This window comes from Amphiura filiformis, unplaced genomic scaffold (genome assembly GCF_039555335.1).
Source record: "Amphiura filiformis unplaced genomic scaffold, Afil_fr2py scaffold_95, whole genome shotgun sequence".
NCBI lineage: Eukaryota > Metazoa > Echinodermata > Ophiuroidea > Amphilepidida > Amphiuridae > Amphiura > Amphiura filiformis.
Window position 1 is genome coordinate 54,964 of NW_027305559.1, and position 8,162 is coordinate 63,125.

Consider the following 8,162-nt stretch of genomic DNA (forward strand, 5'->3'; position numbering starts at 1 on the left):
CATTTTCACCTAATAACATAAAACAAACAAAAAATGTATTTTATTTTATCCTTATTCAACCTGGGTAAACCTTTCAATGCACTAGCACTTTTCTGTCAAAGTTCCCAGAAGGAAAAATATAATAATAAAAGGGGAAAATAGAAATTGATGCAATTAAATGTAAACATTACAAAACTGGTAGATGTTCTTGTATTATACAGGATGACCATCGAGCTATGTGAAATATTTTGAATTGTTACAAAGTACCAGTGGCAGGAGTAGTCAGGTAGCTTTTATTGTAATTATTTCTTGTAAAATCTTTATTAAGGCCTTAATAACGTCAATCACAGGCAGGCTGGCTATGCATCGAGATATGTGTGATTTATGAACTATAATATAATAAGTCCTATTATTTGCACCAATTCTAGTGACACTTCAAGCATATTGCCTTAGTTAGGATTACGCAATATTTTTTTATGATCACTAGAGGGACATGAAAGCGAGCACTAGAGCCATGTTATAATTGTTAATGTTCAAAGCAAAAAGCTAATACATATTTACACAATTTACTCATCATTTAGTTGTGTCTGAAACTCAGACACCACATAATACTCGTGCAAAATGATATCTAAAATTTTAAAGATGAAACATAATCACCTGCCAACAAATGATTACCCCCAGCCTTAATAACCATTAGTTTGGGAACGCAATCAAAGCAGAATTTATTTCTGCACATTATGACACATCATTTGTTGCAGTGGTCCCAATATTGATGCCGCAGCGTACATTTAAATGAATGTAACCTAAGATTTGAAAATTGCAGCACAATAATCTTGCCTTGTATTCAGTAGGCCTATCCGGATATCCAGTGGCGTATCCAGAAGGCCCTTACCCGGTGGACTAAGATTTTTCCGCCCTGAAGAAAGGATACAGGATGACACCCTACACCCCCACCCCCCCCCACCCCCACCCCCCCCAACCCATGCCCTGAACATGTCAACACACTGACTACACCCACACACACAAATACAAACATCCCCAATCAGTGGCGGATGCCGAGCGAACAGTCAGATGGGCCAATTTGAGAAACATTCTGAACTTAAACAGATGCGAAAAGGTGCACTTGTTTATCCATACGGCCGGCCCCAGGCAAAAATAATTCATGGGTATTCCCAAAATTCGCTACTGGTTGCTATGCAAATCATGCCATGAACATGGCAAGACTTTCAGATTCTTTTGTTTTATATGTGGCATGAACACGCCATAAAATCCTCTAGTCAAGGATTCATGGGTAATAAATTTTGAACCCATCAAAAAGGTAATTGATGTCCTTGAATAATGAATTCATGGCATGAAAGTAGAGAAAATTTGACATTGACCATGATTCATGCCCATGAGTTACCCATGAATAAGGATTTATGGGCATGGAAGTAGAGAGAATTTGACATTGACCGTGATTCATGCCCATGAGTTACCCATGAACATGCCCTGAACATGTCAAGGTTCTGACTACACGCATGACAAAAAAAACTAGTTTTTGCAAGGGCCTGAATATTCATGTGTGAGCATGAACAACCCATCAAAAATTCCCAAATTCATGAAAATCCATGCCCGTTGCTAGCGAAAATAGGGCATGTTCATGGAATGTTCATGGCAAGATCTTGGCATGTTCATGGGCATGACTCATGCCTAAATTTTTGCCTGGGGGAGGGGCTTTTGGTATTATTATTGTGTAACAGGTAACAGGTGGCACCAGACAGGCAAGACATGTTTTTATTGATCTCCGGATTTTTTCCAATTTTTCTTCATTTTTTAACTCAAGTCTTGAAGAACTGTTCTACAAACCTTATTTTAAACTTACAAAAACTGTTTTTGACAACATTGCTGCTGTAATGACTCTGGCCTTAGCTTCAACAACAGTCATGCACCAATGAATGAAGTGAACTTGTTTATGCCACCAACTAAACCCCTCAACTTTAGCATGTTGTACTTTCATCACATGGGGTTGCTTTCCCCTCCTGCATCAAAGACTAAAATGACTAAGATCCCCATCAAGCTACAAAATCATCTAGCACTGCTGGTACTTGTTTTAAGTGGTGATGTATCTATGAACCCAGGCCCTACTAAAGATCCATGTGGGACCTGCACTCGCTGTGTACGATCAAACCAAAGAGGAATTCAGTGTGACGTTTGCGATACATGGTTTCACCTGAAATGTATTGACTTGACTCGTGAAGAATTTGAAGCTCTTGCAAACTCTACCGATTCCTGGTGTTGTCCAACGTGTATGTTGCCTCAGTTCAGCGAATCCTACTTCGACTCTTCATCAGACAGTGTTAGCGATGTGGATGGCAGTGGTAGTGAAGATTTATCCAATTCTCGTTTTGATCAAATGAAATCCGGACTCAATTTACTTTATCTTAATGCTCGCAGTATTAAAACTGTTCGCCGAAATAAAGTTAACAAACTCAGAGACTTTAGTGCAATCCTATATAATAAATTACATGACATTATATGTGTCACCGAATCCTGGTTGAACAGTAACGTCAGTGATGCCGAATTATCTAATCCTGAATATTGTATCTATCGTAAGGACAGAGATATAGTTGAGAAAGATAGAGGGGGAGGACTTTTATGTGCAATTAAAAATAACATCATGTCTCTTCGTAAATCTAACTTGGAACCTGATGATGACTCTGAAATAATGGTTATTGAAATCAGACCCAACCAGCAAAAAAAATTGCCTTGATTATTTGCTACAGATCACCTGACAGTGTTGTGGATACATTTGTCCATAGTTTTCAGTCGACCTTGGCGAAAGTTGCAATGGTTTATGATCAGTTACATGTTGTTGGAGATTTTAATCTGCCCGCAATAAAAGGGTGCAACATTTCATGCCAGGATAGATTGTCCACAGCTGAGCAGGAGTTCTGTGATGTAATCAATTCATTTTTCCTAACTCAATTGAATTTTATTCCGTCTCGTAAGCAATTAGACCCTCCCTCGGGTCCGTGGAGAACGACTGGTAATGTAGATTACATAGCATTAAAAATCAACCCAATACACGGTAGACCCTCCCTCGGGTCCGTGGAGAACGACTGGTAATGTAGATTACATAGCATTAAAAATCAACCCAATACACGGACCCTCCCAGTCTGTAGGCAATTTGACTTCCAGCTCCCACAAACTGCTGGAAGTTCACTTTTACGGATTTGGAGTCACGCAATCTTTCTATATACCACGTCCGTGTTCTCACTGCCTCACCGTTTGTGTAAGCAGTGGTGTAAGCGACTACAATTACCGACCAATCAATGCAGCTTGGCGGCGCGGCGATATTGGAAGAAGCTGGCCTTCATAAATAATGAGCAAACATTTGCAAACCGCACGCGCACATGTACGCATATGGACAATAGGACTAAATCAAGTCGAGTGGTTTATTTACATAACGCGTAATGTTGATCGAGTTTGACAGTGATACAGTGTCTTTACCATTTATTAGTGATTTGAAACTTTTAAGAATTGAGTAATTTTTTCCGAGTAATTGAAATGCAAGATATTTTATTTTAGGCTGGGTTTTAGGTATGTCTTTTTACTGCTGAGAATTTTGTGCTGAATGTAATATGGGATCAGTTCCTGAAGGATTTGAAGGAAGTGGGATTGGAATTACATTTGACAAACAATATCAAAAACATTGAAAGAAAGTATATTAAAAATATCATGAATATTGATTTGTTTGTTTTTGTTTGTTTATAAATCTAAAAATCATTTTTGAATAAAATTTCAAGCAAATTATGCCCATAAATAAGAATATTCTTTTACTTCATTTATAACAAAGTGAATCTTGCTATACTTTTGGCTTTTCATGGGGACGTAGAAGAAGGAAAATAGAAAAAAAAAAGGAGTCAAGATTCTTCATTTTGTGGAGTTTCCTAAAATTCTATCTTTGAATAAAAATTGTAAAAAAAAAAATCAATTATGTTTTTATTCTAGGCCTATAGTAACTACAGAAGTATCGTGATAAAATAAAGCAGGGGTGGCAGAAGAAGGGACGGCAAAAGAATTATTAAAAATAGACATGATAGAAAAAAAAATACAAAAACATTTGTGCCCGCTGAGAGAAAAAAAGTTAACATTGCACGTATAGTAGGCCTATGCCTAAAAAACATACAGTCGGGTCGATCGGAAGTAGGTCTTATAATAGGCCTGCAATTACTTTAGGCATTGCTTGAAGGCGGGTCCTCGTCCTAAAAGCATGTGAAAATTACTGCCGGCCCGCCAATATTCAGGGCCCGTCGCGCGTCGTCACATTTTGTGACCAAGTCAGTATTATTAAGACGGACTCCGTGCTGACTTTAACACCAATACATGCATGCTTTAATATTGTGAGTCTCAACTCTCAAGTCTTGTAAAGCAATGATTTAAATAGTGTAAAAATGATGCACCAAATGGCTTCAATTGGACCTTCATTTTGAACAAGTTTCGCCATTCTGAGGGGGGACATTCAAACACCCCCTGCGTAGTGGATAAACAAGTAGCCATTTTCGCTTCTGCTTTCAATATTTGCCAGACTTCAAACTAAAATTTTACACAAAATAGTGCCAAAATGGTCCACCAAATCGCTTCAATTAGGTCTTCATTTTGCCAACGTTTCTTACATCCCCCTCAGACACCCCCCTGTAGTGCACAAACAAGTAGCCATTTTTTGCTTTCGACACTTTCCAATTTATGTTAAATATATAAGCTAATATGTAGGGAAAACGTGTCCATTAAATTAGCACGAAAGGCTTCATGGACCGCCCATTTCACAATTTTTTTCGGCTTTTCAAACTAAAATTGTACACTCTAGGCCTTTAGTGTCAAAATGGTCCACCAAATCGCTAAAAATGTTAAGAAATTATTAAATTTGGAGCTGGGGCAAACATTTTTTACTCAGTCGTCTCGAAAGGTGGGGCAAGCAATGTTACTTTTTCCAGCCGAGAAGGGGGGGAAGCAAGCGATTTTTGTCACATATTCATGGGACGTCTTCAGTGCCGCCGAGAGCCATTACGGGCCCGGGGGCAATGTGAACACACGGGACCCTACAGTGATAAGTGTGTGTGTGTGGGGGGGCAACAGTGGCGTGAGTGGTGAGGGACGGAGGTTGGTGTAAAATCCTTAAACATAATGTTGCAGCGGAGCAAAAGTAGCATGTTTAGCTGCCAATAAATCAAATATGAACATTGAAGGAGACAAATGGCAAAGCGCGCACAAATTTGCAATTCTAAAGTGGCATTTTGCTCCCAAATAAAGTTTCTCTTAACAACTTACACACGAAGTGCAAAAAAATTGCCAATTTTAAGCCAATTTAAGCTAAAATGATCCAAGTATGAATCGTTAAGTTGGCCAAAATTTGCAATTTGAATTAGCGAGTTTTGCTCCCAGATTGGACTTATTGAAACCATAGGTATTGAAACAAACTCCGTGCGAAGCGCGGAAAAATTGCCAATTTTAAGGTAAATGATCAAATAGGCCTAATAAACTGATGGGCACAATGCGGGCAAAGCGCGCGAAAATGTGCAATTAGTGTTCCCACGATTAAGCTGCACTCTCCTGATTTCTCAGAGATTTCATTATATCGATGATGATCAAATAGAAAATCAAGTGAAATATTTATTAGAGAGTGTGCTTCAAAGGCTATCTTTTTTTTTTTTTTTTTTTACGTCTCTTTTCTTTTCCTTTTTTTTTTTTTTTACGGGCCCGCAATTTGTTTGATTTTTATGAGCCGTACGCGTAAGAAGAGCAAAGAAAACAGACCTTATAATGGACCCGTGCAAAGAAAAGAGACCGTAGTGGGCCCGTAAAAAGCAAAGAAAAGATACCATAGGCCCGTAAAGGAAAGAAAAGAGACCTCAGTGAGTATGTAAGCAAAGAAAAGATACCTTAGTGCTCTGCGTGCTATCCATGCGCTTTAATGGAAAAAGTTAAGTTTTGAAATATTTTCTCAAAATATCAAGAGCTATCTTAAGAACTACTGGATCAATACTAGGCGTGTTTGTACTCGTTTTAATGTATTTTTCATGCTGATTCCAAGTATGGTCATGAAAATTTACATTTCTGAAATTTTTGAATTAAAAAAAAATAATTGAAACTTGTCGTCTGTAGTCGACACCCGCGTGAAGGTATCTAAAATAAACGTTTATTGCGTTTCGACAGTATTTTCTGTGGGACATGAGAGCACCTCAGACCTATCGAATTGCATTCTGAATATGAAGCATGTCTTTCTGATATCAAATAATTTTCATTTTTGAAAATCACAATATAATACAAATTTTATGACAAATTATAAAAATTTGATATTTTTCAAATTTTTGATATATAACAGTCCTCGAAGTAAATTATATAAATCTAATGATTTATTCTTAAAGTGTATGTAGCAGGGAGGAAAAGCCGACGGTCAATTGAAAATGTTGACCTTTCATATTGAAGATATGGATTTTTTCCCAAAAAGACCTTATTTTTGTTTGGTGTTTTGGGAAAAAAATCCATATATTCAATACGAAAGGTCAAAATTTTCAATTGATCGTCGGCTTTTTATCCCACCTATACACTTTAAGTATAAATCATCAGATTTATAAAGTTTACTTCAAGTACTGTTAAATATCAAAAATATCAATTTTAATGATTTGCCATAAAATGTGTATTAAATTGCGAATTTCAAAAATCAAAATTATTTGATATCAGAATGACATTTTTCGTATTCAGAATGCAATTCGATATGTCTGATGTGCTCTAATGTCCCAAAATAAATAGTGTCCAAACGTTCATACCCCAGCCCTTAAGGGACCCATAAAAAGAAAAAAAGAGACCTCAGAGGGCACGTAAAAAGCAAAGAAGAGATACCTTGGGCCTAATGGACAAGAAAAGAGACCTTTGGTGGCCCGTATATAGTAAAGCAAAGAAAATATGCCTTAATTACAAGGTATCTTTTCTTTACCATTTACGGGCCCCTGATGAGGTCCCTTATCTTTTCTTTTACTGCCACATAGTAAAGTATGTTTTCTTCATTTTTTACGTACCCCGTGGTAACGCCCCCGCCCCCCTCCCCTTGTCTGCGGCACTGGGCGTCTTTGAAACAAAATGCTATAAGACTTAGGAAAACAGCACGGAAATCCCCGCTTGCTGCACTCGCAATATAAGTAGGTCCTATCTAGACCTTTTAAAATTTGCAAATTGGGATCCCACAAATTTGACATATGCAAACTGGAGGGGGGGGGGCAAGTGATTTGTGGCAGGCCGGGAGGGGCAAGAGATTGTTGGTACGCTATTTGGAAATCCCTCATAGCCCAGCTCATAATTATTGCACAGCCCCTGAAGTGAGGGAGATTGTCCAAAACAGGCCATAATACGGCTGCATAAATCGTTTTAGTACTTTGAGTATCCTGATATATTGGCTAAAATAAGAAATAAGAAATGCTGATCGACACATAGATAGGCCTAAAAACTTTATCTTTTACCATACTTAGTGTATAAATTTATGCATAATGTTCATTAAACTTAGAGTAATTTTCTCGCATTTTTTAACACTATAGCTTACGGCCTTTTCATGAGAGATAAAACACGTTAATAGCCCTGAGAAACTGTAGAACTATGAGAAGAGAAAACGTGCAAACAAGACCTTCATGTTAACACTTTCTTTGCATAGGATTTTTTTAAATACATCCTTAAACATCATATTTTCAACTTGCTAAATAAAATCATCATGAATAGGATTTATTTATGCAGTGAACAGTGAACTTAATATTGTTGCCTTGCGCATACCATGTCCCCAGACCGCGTACGCGTGCCAGATGAGCTCAATACCGTTCAGTTGTTTACAAGTGTCCCAAACTCGATCTCCAGCGCAGCGCATCACATCATTTGAATTGAAACTGGGGCGGGGCTATCATATATTCATTCATTCATTCATTTATGGTTTATTAACACAATGCATTGTAGCCCGCAGGCTAAATTACAGCAAAGTTTACATTAAAAGACATATATAATATACCCAATAAAGAATTGACAAAATGCAAGTGAACAACAAAATAAATAAACAAAATATTGCAGCAAACCCTATAGCACAAACCCTATGAAAGCAAAACAAGTACAAGTTAATAATCCACCCCAAGAAATCCAACCCAGACTACTCACAACACACATTTGCA